Source organism: Euprymna scolopes, chromosome 18 (assembly GCF_053919585.1).
Source record: "Euprymna scolopes isolate OS-2025 chromosome 18, ASM5391958v1, whole genome shotgun sequence".
NCBI classification, from domain to species: Eukaryota; Metazoa; Mollusca; class Cephalopoda; order Sepiida; family Sepiolidae; genus Euprymna; species Euprymna scolopes.
In genome coordinates this window covers 128,075,852-128,085,461 of record NC_136499.1, presented here as the reverse complement: position 1 = coordinate 128,085,461, position 9,610 = coordinate 128,075,852, and the positions used below count along the sequence as shown (strand labels likewise).

The 9,610-nt window shown below is 35.7% G+C and overlaps 33 non-coding genes and 3 pseudogenes across 33 annotated transcripts; all 36 read right to left on the bottom strand.

Annotated features, from left to right (window-relative positions):
* Positions 1 to 20: 20 nt before the first annotated feature.
* On the bottom strand, positions 21 to 139 carry LOC145300301 (5S ribosomal RNA). The gene has a single exon (XR_013872530.1). It is a non-coding gene; the product is annotated as a 5S ribosomal RNA (ribosomal RNA).
* A 152-nt stretch (positions 140 to 291) lies between these two features.
* LOC145299516 (5S ribosomal RNA) lies at positions 292 to 410 on the bottom strand. Its single transcript, XR_013871770.1, has one exon. It is a non-coding gene; the product is annotated as a 5S ribosomal RNA (ribosomal RNA).
* A 151-nt stretch (positions 411 to 561) lies between these two features.
* On the bottom strand, positions 562 to 680 carry LOC145300731 (5S ribosomal RNA). The gene has a single exon (XR_013872943.1). It is a non-coding gene; the product is annotated as a 5S ribosomal RNA (ribosomal RNA).
* A 151-nt stretch (positions 681 to 831) lies between these two features.
* LOC145301023 (5S ribosomal RNA) lies at positions 832 to 950 on the bottom strand. The gene has a single exon (XR_013873226.1). It is a non-coding gene; the product is annotated as a 5S ribosomal RNA (ribosomal RNA).
* Positions 951 to 1,101: 151 nt separating this feature from the next.
* On the bottom strand, positions 1,102 to 1,220 carry LOC145299180 (5S ribosomal RNA). Its single transcript, XR_013871447.1, has one exon. It is a non-coding gene; the product is annotated as a 5S ribosomal RNA (ribosomal RNA).
* Positions 1,221 to 1,371: 151 nt separating this feature from the next.
* Positions 1,372 to 1,490, bottom strand: LOC145299179 (5S ribosomal RNA). Its single transcript, XR_013871446.1, has one exon. It is a non-coding gene; the product is annotated as a 5S ribosomal RNA (ribosomal RNA).
* Positions 1,491 to 1,641: 151 nt separating this feature from the next.
* LOC145299177 (5S ribosomal RNA) lies at positions 1,642 to 1,760 on the bottom strand. The gene has a single exon (XR_013871444.1). It is a non-coding gene; the product is annotated as a 5S ribosomal RNA (ribosomal RNA).
* A 149-nt stretch (positions 1,761 to 1,909) lies between these two features.
* Positions 1,910 to 2,028, bottom strand: LOC145300300 (5S ribosomal RNA). Its single transcript, XR_013872529.1, has one exon. It is a non-coding gene; the product is annotated as a 5S ribosomal RNA (ribosomal RNA).
* Positions 2,029 to 2,180: 152 nt separating this feature from the next.
* On the bottom strand, positions 2,181 to 2,299 carry LOC145299176 (5S ribosomal RNA). Its single transcript, XR_013871443.1, has one exon. It is a non-coding gene; the product is annotated as a 5S ribosomal RNA (ribosomal RNA).
* A 151-nt stretch (positions 2,300 to 2,450) lies between these two features.
* On the bottom strand, positions 2,451 to 2,569 carry LOC145299175 (5S ribosomal RNA). The gene has a single exon (XR_013871442.1). It is a non-coding gene; the product is annotated as a 5S ribosomal RNA (ribosomal RNA).
* A 151-nt stretch (positions 2,570 to 2,720) lies between these two features.
* LOC145301122 (5S ribosomal RNA) lies at positions 2,721 to 2,839 on the bottom strand. Its single transcript, XR_013873323.1, has one exon. It is a non-coding gene; the product is annotated as a 5S ribosomal RNA (ribosomal RNA).
* A 151-nt stretch (positions 2,840 to 2,990) lies between these two features.
* LOC145301440 (5S ribosomal RNA) lies at positions 2,991 to 3,109 on the bottom strand (annotated as a pseudogene).
* A 151-nt stretch (positions 3,110 to 3,260) lies between these two features.
* LOC145299383 (5S ribosomal RNA) lies at positions 3,261 to 3,379 on the bottom strand. The gene has a single exon (XR_013871641.1). It is a non-coding gene; the product is annotated as a 5S ribosomal RNA (ribosomal RNA).
* Positions 3,380 to 3,529: 150 nt separating this feature from the next.
* On the bottom strand, positions 3,530 to 3,648 carry LOC145300927 (5S ribosomal RNA). Its single transcript, XR_013873134.1, has one exon. It is a non-coding gene; the product is annotated as a 5S ribosomal RNA (ribosomal RNA).
* Positions 3,649 to 3,799: 151 nt separating this feature from the next.
* LOC145300262 (5S ribosomal RNA) lies at positions 3,800 to 3,918 on the bottom strand. The gene has a single exon (XR_013872492.1). It is a non-coding gene; the product is annotated as a 5S ribosomal RNA (ribosomal RNA).
* A 151-nt stretch (positions 3,919 to 4,069) lies between these two features.
* On the bottom strand, positions 4,070 to 4,188 carry LOC145300183 (5S ribosomal RNA). Its single transcript, XR_013872418.1, has one exon. It is a non-coding gene; the product is annotated as a 5S ribosomal RNA (ribosomal RNA).
* Positions 4,189 to 4,338: 150 nt separating this feature from the next.
* Positions 4,339 to 4,457, bottom strand: LOC145301412 (5S ribosomal RNA; annotated as a pseudogene).
* Positions 4,458 to 4,608: 151 nt separating this feature from the next.
* On the bottom strand, positions 4,609 to 4,727 carry LOC145299382 (5S ribosomal RNA). The gene has a single exon (XR_013871640.1). It is a non-coding gene; the product is annotated as a 5S ribosomal RNA (ribosomal RNA).
* Positions 4,728 to 4,877: 150 nt separating this feature from the next.
* On the bottom strand, positions 4,878 to 4,996 carry LOC145300926 (5S ribosomal RNA). Its single transcript, XR_013873133.1, has one exon. It is a non-coding gene; the product is annotated as a 5S ribosomal RNA (ribosomal RNA).
* Positions 4,997 to 5,147: 151 nt separating this feature from the next.
* Positions 5,148 to 5,266, bottom strand: LOC145299529 (5S ribosomal RNA). The gene has a single exon (XR_013871782.1). It is a non-coding gene; the product is annotated as a 5S ribosomal RNA (ribosomal RNA).
* Positions 5,267 to 5,416: 150 nt separating this feature from the next.
* LOC145301163 (5S ribosomal RNA) lies at positions 5,417 to 5,535 on the bottom strand. Its single transcript, XR_013873364.1, has one exon. It is a non-coding gene; the product is annotated as a 5S ribosomal RNA (ribosomal RNA).
* A 151-nt stretch (positions 5,536 to 5,686) lies between these two features.
* LOC145300181 (5S ribosomal RNA) lies at positions 5,687 to 5,805 on the bottom strand. The gene has a single exon (XR_013872416.1). It is a non-coding gene; the product is annotated as a 5S ribosomal RNA (ribosomal RNA).
* Positions 5,806 to 5,955: 150 nt separating this feature from the next.
* On the bottom strand, positions 5,956 to 6,074 carry LOC145300925 (5S ribosomal RNA). The gene has a single exon (XR_013873132.1). It is a non-coding gene; the product is annotated as a 5S ribosomal RNA (ribosomal RNA).
* A 151-nt stretch (positions 6,075 to 6,225) lies between these two features.
* Positions 6,226 to 6,344, bottom strand: LOC145301277 (5S ribosomal RNA). Its single transcript, XR_013873475.1, has one exon. It is a non-coding gene; the product is annotated as a 5S ribosomal RNA (ribosomal RNA).
* Positions 6,345 to 6,495: 151 nt separating this feature from the next.
* LOC145301411 (5S ribosomal RNA) lies at positions 6,496 to 6,614 on the bottom strand (annotated as a pseudogene).
* A 151-nt stretch (positions 6,615 to 6,765) lies between these two features.
* On the bottom strand, positions 6,766 to 6,884 carry LOC145299498 (5S ribosomal RNA). The gene has a single exon (XR_013871753.1). It is a non-coding gene; the product is annotated as a 5S ribosomal RNA (ribosomal RNA).
* Positions 6,885 to 7,034: 150 nt separating this feature from the next.
* On the bottom strand, positions 7,035 to 7,153 carry LOC145300924 (5S ribosomal RNA). The gene has a single exon (XR_013873131.1). It is a non-coding gene; the product is annotated as a 5S ribosomal RNA (ribosomal RNA).
* Positions 7,154 to 7,304: 151 nt separating this feature from the next.
* Positions 7,305 to 7,423, bottom strand: LOC145299528 (5S ribosomal RNA). The gene has a single exon (XR_013871781.1). It is a non-coding gene; the product is annotated as a 5S ribosomal RNA (ribosomal RNA).
* Positions 7,424 to 7,573: 150 nt separating this feature from the next.
* On the bottom strand, positions 7,574 to 7,692 carry LOC145300269 (5S ribosomal RNA). The gene has a single exon (XR_013872499.1). It is a non-coding gene; the product is annotated as a 5S ribosomal RNA (ribosomal RNA).
* A 150-nt stretch (positions 7,693 to 7,842) lies between these two features.
* LOC145300923 (5S ribosomal RNA) lies at positions 7,843 to 7,961 on the bottom strand. Its single transcript, XR_013873130.1, has one exon. It is a non-coding gene; the product is annotated as a 5S ribosomal RNA (ribosomal RNA).
* A 151-nt stretch (positions 7,962 to 8,112) lies between these two features.
* On the bottom strand, positions 8,113 to 8,231 carry LOC145299174 (5S ribosomal RNA). Its single transcript, XR_013871441.1, has one exon. It is a non-coding gene; the product is annotated as a 5S ribosomal RNA (ribosomal RNA).
* Positions 8,232 to 8,382: 151 nt separating this feature from the next.
* Positions 8,383 to 8,501, bottom strand: LOC145300661 (5S ribosomal RNA). The gene has a single exon (XR_013872875.1). It is a non-coding gene; the product is annotated as a 5S ribosomal RNA (ribosomal RNA).
* A 150-nt stretch (positions 8,502 to 8,651) lies between these two features.
* LOC145300921 (5S ribosomal RNA) lies at positions 8,652 to 8,770 on the bottom strand. Its single transcript, XR_013873128.1, has one exon. It is a non-coding gene; the product is annotated as a 5S ribosomal RNA (ribosomal RNA).
* Positions 8,771 to 8,921: 151 nt separating this feature from the next.
* Positions 8,922 to 9,040, bottom strand: LOC145299559 (5S ribosomal RNA). Its single transcript, XR_013871811.1, has one exon. It is a non-coding gene; the product is annotated as a 5S ribosomal RNA (ribosomal RNA).
* A 151-nt stretch (positions 9,041 to 9,191) lies between these two features.
* LOC145301204 (5S ribosomal RNA) lies at positions 9,192 to 9,310 on the bottom strand. The gene has a single exon (XR_013873405.1). It is a non-coding gene; the product is annotated as a 5S ribosomal RNA (ribosomal RNA).
* Positions 9,311 to 9,461: 151 nt separating this feature from the next.
* On the bottom strand, positions 9,462 to 9,580 carry LOC145301088 (5S ribosomal RNA). The gene has a single exon (XR_013873289.1). It is a non-coding gene; the product is annotated as a 5S ribosomal RNA (ribosomal RNA).
* Positions 9,581 to 9,610: the final 30 nt, after the last annotated feature.

The following is a 9,610-nucleotide window of genomic DNA, read 5'->3' as shown; positions in this document are numbered from 1 at the left end:
TTCCAAAAATTCAGGGGAAATGCTTACAGCACCTGGTATTCCCAAGCGGTCACCCATCTAAGAACTGACCAGGCTCTACGTTGCTTAACTTCGGGGATCGGACGAGAACCGGTGTTTTCAACGTGATATGGCCGTAAGCTAAGACGTGCCATAATTTTAACTATTACAATTTCAATATTTATTTACCAAATCTGACAATGTAATGATATTTTGTTTTTTGTTTTTTTTACCTAATATTATACATTAAAATCGAACGCATTTTTATGAGTTTTTCCAAAAATTCAGGGGAAATGCTTACAGCACCTGGTATTCCCAAGCGGTCACCCATCTAAGTACTGACCAGGCTCTTCGTTGCTTAACTTCGGGGATCGGACGAGAACCGGTGTTTTCAACGTGATATGGCCGTAAGCGAAGACGTGCCATAATTTTAACTATTACAATTTAATTATTTATTTACCAAATCTGATAATGTAATGATATTTTGTTTTTTGTTTTTTTATCTAATATTTTACATTAAAATCGAACGCATTTTTATGAGTTTTTCCAAAAATTCAGGGGAAATGCTTACAACACCTGGTATTCCCAAGCGGTCACCCATCTAAGTACTGACCAGGCTCTACGTTGCTTAATTTCGGGGATCGGACGAGAACCGGTGTTTTCAACGTGATATGGCCGTAAGCGAAGACGTGCCATAATTTTAACTATTACAATTTCAATATTTATTTACCAAATCTGATAATGTAATGATATTTTGTTTTTTGTTTTTTTATCTAATATTTTACATTAAAATCGAACGCATTTTTATGAGTTTTTCCAAAAACTCAGGGGAAATGCTTACAGCACCTGGTATTCCCAAGCGGTCACCCATCTAAGTACTGGCCAGGTTCTACGTTGCTTAACTTCGGGGATCGGACGAGAACCGGTGTTTTATACGTGATATGGCCGTAAGCGAAGACGTGCCATAATTTTAACTATTACAATTTCAATATTTATTTACCAAATCTGATAATGTAATGATATTTTGTTTTTTGTTTTTTTATCTAATATTTTACATTAAAATCGAACGCATTTTTATGAGTTTTTCCAAAACTTCAGGGGAAATGCTTACAGCACCTGGTATTCCCAAGCGGTCACCCATCTAAGTACTGACCAGGCTCTACGTTGCTTAACTTCGGGGATCGGACGAGAACCGGTGTTTTCAACGTGATATGGCCGTAAGCGAAGACGTGCCATAATTTTAACTATTACAATTTCAATATTTATTTACCAAATCTGATAATGTAATGATATTTTGTTTTTTGTTTTTTTATCTAATATTTTACATTAAAATCGAACGCATTTTTATGAGTTTTTCCAAAAATTCAGGGGAAATGCTTACAGCACCTGGTATTCCCAAGCGGTCACCCATCTAAGTACTGACCAGGCTCTACGTTGCTTAACTTCGGGGATCGGACGAGAACCGGTGTTTTCAACGTGATATGGCCGTAAGCGAAGACGTGCCATAATTTTAACTATTACAATTTCAATATTTATTTACCAAATCTGATAATGTAATGATATTTTGTTTTTTGTTTTTTTATCTCATATTTTACATTAAAATCGAACGAATTTTTATGAGTTTTTCCAAAAATTCAGGGGAAATGCTTACAGCACCTGGTATTCCCAAGCGGTCACCCATCTAAGTACTGACCAGGCTCTACGTTGCTTAACTTCGGGGATCGGACGAGAACCGGTGTTTTCAACGTGATATGGCCGTAAGCGAAGACGTGCCATAATTTTAACTATTACAATTTCAATATTTATTTACCAAATCTGATAATTTAATGATAATTTATTTGTTTTTTTTGCCTAATATTTTACATTAAAATCGAACGCATTTTTATGAGTTTTTCCAAAAATTCAGGGGAAATGCTTACAGCACCTGGTATTCCCAAGCGGTCACCCATCTAAGAACTGACCAGGCTCTACGTTGCTTAACTTCGGGGATCGGACGAGAACCGGTGTTTTCAACGTGATATGGCCGTAAGCTAAGACGTGCCATAATTTTAACTATTACAATTTCAATATTTATTTACCAAATCTGACAATGTAATGATATTTTGTTTTTTGTTTTTTTTACCTAATATTATACATTAAAATCGAACGCATTTTTATGAGTTTTTCCAAAAATTCAGGGGAAATGCTTACAGCACCTGGTATTCCCAAGCGGTCACCCATCTAAGTACTGACCAGGCTCTACGTTGCTTAACTTCGGGGATCGGACGAGAACCGGTGTTTTCAACGTGATATGGCCGTAAGCGAAGACGTGCCATAATTTTAACTATTACAATTTCAATATTTATTTACCAAATCTGATAATGTAATGATATTTTGTTTTTTGTTTTTTTATCTAATATTTTACATTAAAATCGAACGCATTTTTATGAGTTTTTCCAAAAATTCAGGGGAAATGCTTACAGCACCTGGTATTCCCAAGCGGTCACCCATCTAAGTACTGACCAGGCTCTACGTTGCTTAACTTCGGGGATCGGACGAGAACCGGTGTTTTCAACGTGATATGGCCGTAAGCGAAGACGCGCCATAATTTTAACTATTACAATTTCAATATTTATTTACCAAATCTGATAATGTAATGATATTTTGTTTTTTGTTTTTTTATCTAATATTTTACATTAAAATCAAACGCATTTTTATGAGTTTTTCCAAAAATTCAGGGGAAATGCTTACAACACCTGCTATTCCCAAGCGGTCACCCATCTAAGTACTGACCAGGCTCTACGTTGCTTAATTTCGGGGATCGGACGAGAACCGGTGTTTTCAACGTGATATGGCCGTAAGCGAAGACGTGCCATAATTTTAACTATTACAATTTCAATATTTATTTACCAAATCTGATAATGTAATGATATTTTGTTTTTTGTTTTTTTATCTAATATTTTACATTAAAATCGAACGCATTTTTATGAGTTTTTCCAAAAATTCAGGGGAAATGCTTACAGCACCTGGTATTCCCAAGCGGTCACGTATCTAAGTACTGGCCAGGTTCTACGTTGCTTAACTTCGGGGATCGGACGAGAACCGGTGTTTTATACGTGATATGGCCGTAAGCGAAGACGTGCCATAATTTTAACTATTACAATTTCAATATTTATTTACCAAATCTGATAATGTAATGATATTTTGTTTTTTGTTTTTTTATCTAATATTTTACATTAAAATCGAACGCATTTTTATGAGTTTTTCCAAAACTTCAGGGGAAATGCTTACAGCACCTGGTATTCCCAAGCGGTCACCCATCTAAGTACTGACCAGGCTCTACGTTGCTTAACTTCGGGGATCGGACGAGAACCGGTGTTTCCAACGTGATATGGCCGTAAGCGAAGAAGTGCGATAATTTTAACTATTACAAATTCAATATTTATTTACCAAATCTGATAATTTAATGATACTTTATTTGTTTTTGTTTATCTAATATTTTACATTAAAATCGAACGCATTTTTATGAGTTTTTCCAAACATACAGGGGAAATGCTTACAGCACCTGGTATTCCCAAGTCGCCACCCATCTAAGTACTGACCAGGCTCTACGTTGCTTAACTTCGGGGATCGGACGAGAACCGGTGTTTTCAACGTGATATGGCCGTAAGCGAAGACGCGCCATAATTTTAACTATTACAATTTCAATATTTATTTACCAAATCTGATAATGTAATGATAATTTGTTTTTTGTTTTTTTATCTAATATTTTACATTAAAATCGAACGCATTTTTATGAGTTTTTCCAAAAATTCAGGGGAAATGCTTACAGCACCTGGTATTCCCAAGCGGTCACCCATCTAAGTACTGACCAGGCTCTACGTTGCTTAACTTCGGGGATCGGACGAGAACCTGTGTTTTCAACGTGATATGGCCGTAAGCGAAGACGTGCCATAATTTTAACTATTACAATTTCAATATTTATTTACCAAATCTGATAATGTAATGATATTTTGTTTTTTGTTTTTTTATCTAATATTTTACATAAAAATCGAACGCATTTTTATGAGTTTTTCCAAAAATTCAGAGGAAATGCTTACAGCACCTGGTATTCCCAAGCGGTCACCCATCTAAGTACTGACTAGGCTCTACGTTGCTTAACTTCGGGGATCGGACGAGAACCGGTGTTTTCAACGTGATATGGCCGTAAGCGAAGACGTGCCATCATTTTAACTATTACAATTTCAATATTTATTTACCAAATCTGATAATTTAATGATAATTTATTTGTTTTTTTTTATCTAATATTTTACATTAAAATCGAACGCATTTTTATGAGTTTTTCCAAAAATTCAGGGGAAATGCTTACAGCACCTGGTATTCCCAAGCGGTCACGTATCTAAGTACTGGCCAGGCTCTACGTTGCTTAACTTCGGGGATCGGACGAGAACCGGTGTTTTATACGTGATATGGCCGTAAGCGAAGACGTGCCATAATTTTAACTATTACAATTTCAATATTTATTTACCAAATCTGATAATGTAATGATATTTTGTTTTTTGTTTTTTTATCTAATATTTTACATTAAAATCGAACGCATTTTTATGAGTTTTTCCAAAACTTCAGGGGAAATGCTTACAGCACCTGGTATTCCCAAGCGGTCACCCATCTAAGTACTGACCAGGCTCTACGTTGCTTAACTTCGGGGATCGGACGAGAACCGGTGTTTCCAACGTGATATGGCCGTAAGCGAAGAAGTGCGATAATTTTAGCTATTACAATTTCAATATTTATTTACCAAATCTGATAATTTAATGATACTTTATTTGTTTTTGTTTATCTAATATTTTACATTAAAATCGAACGCATTTTTATGAGTTTTTCCAAAAATTCAGGGGAAATGCTTACAGCACCTGGTATTCCCAAGTCGCCACCCATCTAAGTACTGACCAGGCTCTACGTTGCTTAACTTCGGGGATCGGACGAGAACCGGTGTTTTCAACGTGATATGGCCGTAAGCGAAGACGCGCCATAATTTTAACTATTACAATTTCAATATTTATTTACCAAATCTGATAATGTAATGATATTTTGTTTTTTGTTTTTTTATCTAATATTTTACATTAAAATCGAACGCATTTTTATGAGTTTTTCCAAAAATTCAGGGGAAATGCTTACAGCACCTGATATTCCCAAGCGGTCACCCATCTAAGTACTGACCAGGCTCTACGTTGCTTAACTTCGGGGATCGGACGAGAACCGGTGTTTTCAACGTGATATGGCCGTAAGCGAAGACGTGCCATCATTTTAACTATTACAATTTCAATATTTATTTACCAAATCTGATAATTTAATGATAATTTATTTGTTTTTTTTTATCTTATATTTTACATTAAAATCGAACGCATTTTTATGAGTTTTTCCAAAAATTCAGGTGAAATGCTTACAGCAACTGGTATTCCCAAGCGGCCACCCATCTAAGTACTGACCAGGCTCTACGTTGCTTAACTTCGGGGATCGGACGAGAACCGGTGTTTTCAACGTGATATTGCCGTAAGCGAAGACGTGCCATAATTTTAACTATTACAATTTCAATATTTATTTACCAAATCTGATAATGTAATGATATTTTGTTTTTTGTTTTTTTATCTAATATTTTACATAAAAATCGAACGCATTTTTATGAGTTTTTCCAAAAATTCAGGGGAAATGCTTACAGCACCTGGTATTCCCAAGCGGTCACCCATCTAAGTACTGACTAGGCTCTACGTTGCTTAACTTCGGGGATCGGACGAGAACCGGTGTTTTCAACGTGATATGGCCGTAAGCGAAGACGTGCCATCATTTTAACTATTACAATTTCAATATTTATTTACCAAATCTGATAATTTAATGATAATTTATTTGTTTTTTTTTATCTTATATTTTACATTAAAATCGAACGCATTTTTATGAGTTTTTCCAAAAATTCAGGGGAAATGCTTACAGCACCTGGTATTCCCAAGTCGCCACCCATCTAAGTACTGACCAGGCTCTACGTTGCTTAACTTCGGGGATCGGACGAGAACCGGTGTTTTCAACGTGATATGGCCGTAAGCGAAGACGCGCCATAATTTTAACTATTACAATTTCAATATTTATTTACCAAATCTGATAATGTAATGATATTTTGTGTTTTGTTTTTTTATCTAATATTTTACATTAAAATCGAACGCATTTTTATGAGTTTTTCCAAAAATTCAGGGGAAATGCTTACAGCACCTGGTATTCCCAAGCGGCCACCCATCTAAGTACTGACCCGCCTCTACGTTGCTTAATTTCGGGGATCGGACGAGAACCGGTGTTTTCAACGTGATATGGCCGTAAGCGAAGACGTGCCATAATTTTAACTATTACAATTTCAATATTTATTTACCAAATCTGATAATGTAATGATATTTTGTTTTTTGTTTTTTTATCTAATATTTTACATTAAAATCGAACGCATTTTTATGAGTTTTTCCAAAAATTCAGGGGAAATGCTTACAGCACCTGGTATTCCCAAGCGGTCACGTATCTAAGTACTGGCCAGGCTCTACGTTGCTTAACTTCGGGGATCGGACGAGAACCGGTGTTTTATACGTGATATGGCCGTAAGCGAAGACGTGCCATAATTTTAACTATTACAATTTCAATATTTATTTACCAAATCTGATAATGTAATGATATTTTGTTTTTTGTTTTTTTATCTAATATTTTACATTAAAATCGAACGCATTTTTATGAGTTTTTCCAAAACTTCAGGGGAAATGCTTACAGCACCTGGTATTCCCAAGCGGTCACCCATCTAAGTACTGACCAGGCTCTACGTTGCTTAACTTCGGGGATCGGACGAGAACCGGTGTTTCCAACGTGATATGGCCATAAGCGAAGAAGTGCGATAATTTAAGCTATTACAATTTCAATATTTATTTACCAAATCTGATAATTTAATGATACTTTATTTGTTTTTGTTTATCTAATATTTTACATTAAAATCGAACGCATTTTTATGAGTTTTTCCAAAAATTCAGGGGAAATGCTTACAGCACCTGGTATTCCCAAGTCGCCACCCATCTAAGTACTGACCAGGCTCTACGTTGCTTAACTTCGGGGATCGGACGAGAACCGGTGTTTTCAACGTGATATGGCCGTAAGCGAAGACGCGCCATAATTTTAACTATTACAATTTCAATATTTATTTACCAAATCTGATAATGTAATGATATTTTGTTTTTTGTTTTTTTATCTAATATTTTACATTAAAATCGAACGCATTTTTATGAGTTTTTCCAAAAATTCAGGGGAAATGCTTACAGCACCTGATATTCCCAAGCGGTCACCCATCTAAGTACTGACCAGGCTCTACGTTGCTTAACTTCGGGGATCGGACGAGAACCGGTGTTTTCAACGTGATATGGCCGTAAGCGAAGACGTGCCATCATTTTAACTATTACAATTTCAATATTTATTTACCAAATCTGATAATTTAATGATAATTTATTTGTTTTTTTTTATCTTATATTTTACATTAAAATCGAACGCATTTTTATGAGTTTTTCCAAAAATTCAGGTGAAATGCTTACAGCACCTGGTATTCCCAAGCGGCCACCCATCTAAGTACTGACCAGGCTCTTCGTTGCTTAACTTCGGGGATCGGACGAGAACCGGTGTTTCCAACGTGATATGGCCGTAAGCGAAGAAGTGCCATAATTTTAGCTATTACAATTTCAATATTTATTTACCAAATCTGATAATTTAATGATACTTTATTTGTTTTTGTTTATCTAATATTTTACATTAAAATCGAACGCATTTTTATGAGTTTTTCCAAAAATTCAGGGGAAATGCTTACAGCACCTGGTATTCCCAAGTCGCCACCCATCTAAGTACTGACCAGGCTCTACGTTGCTTAACTTCGGGGATCGGACGAGAACCGGTGTTTTCAACGTGATATGGCCGTAAGCGAAGACGCGCCATAATTTTAACTATTACAATTTCAATATTTATTTACCAAATCTGATAATGTAATGATAATTTGTTTTTTGTTTTTTTATCTAATATTTTACATTAAAATCGAACGCATTTTTATGAGTTTTTCCAAAAATTCAGGGGAAATGCTTACAGCACCTGGTATTCCCAAGCGGTCACCCATCTAAGTACTGACCAGGCTCTACGTTGCTTAACTTCGGGGATCGGACGAGAACCGGTGTTTTCAACGTGATATGGCCGTAAGCGAAGACGTGCCATCATTTTAACTATTACAATTTCAATATTTATTTACCAAATCTGATAATTTAATGATAATTTATTTGTTTTTTTTTTATCTTATATTTTACATTAAAATCGAACGCATTTTTATGAGTTTTTCCAAAAATTCAGGGGAAATGCTTACAGCACCTGGTATTCCCAAGCGGTCACCCATCTAAGTACTGACCAGGCTCTACGTTGCTTAACTTCGGGGATCGGACGAGAACCTGTGGTTTCAACGTGATATGGCCGTAAGCGAAGAAGTGCGATGATTTTAACTATTACAATTTCAATATTTATTTACCAAATCTGATAATTTAATGATACTTTATTTGTTTTTGTTTATCTAATATTTTACATTAAAATCGAACGCATTTTTATGAGTTTTTCCAAAAATTCAGGGAAAATGCTTACAGCACCTGGTATTCCCAAGTCGCCACCCATCTAAGTACTGACCAGGCTCTACGTTGCTTAACTTCGGGGATCGGACGAGAACCGGTGTTTTCAACGTGATATGGCCGTAAGCGAAGACGCGCCATAATTTTAACTATTACAATTTCAATATTTATTTACCAAATCTGATAATGTAATGATAATTTGTTTTTTGTTTTTTTATCTAATATTTTACATTAAAATCGAACGCATTTTTATGAGTTTTTCCAAAAATTCAGGGGAAATGCTTACAGCACCTGGTATTCCCAAGCGGTCACCCATCTAAGTACTGACCAGGCTCTACGTTGCTTAACTTCGGGGATCGGACGAGAACCGGTGGTTTCAACGTGATATGGCCGTAAGCGAAGACGTGCCATAATTTTAACTATTACAATTTCAATATTTATTTACCAAATCTGATAATGTAATGATATTTTGTTTTTTGTTTTTTTATCTAATATTTTACATTAAAATCGAACGCATTTTTATGAGTTTTTCCAAAAATTCAGGGGAAATGCTTACAGCACCTGGTATTCCCAAGCGGTCACCCATCTAAGTACTGACCAGGCTCAACGTTGCTTAACTTCGGGGATCGGACGAGAACCGGTGTTTTATACGTTATATGGCCGTAAGCGAAGACGTGCCATAATTTTAACTATTACAATTTCAATATTTATTTACCAAATCTGATAATGTAATGATATTTTGTTTTTTGTTTTTTTATCTAATATTTTACATTAAAATCGAACGCATTTTTATGAGTTTTTCCAAAAATTCAGGGGAAATGCTTACAGCACCTGGTATTCCCAAGCGGTCACCCATCTAAGTACTGACCAGGCTCTACGTTGCTTCACTTCGGGGATCGGACAAGATCCGGTTTTTCCAACGTGATATGGCCGTAAGCGAAGAAGTGCGATAATTTTAACTATTACAA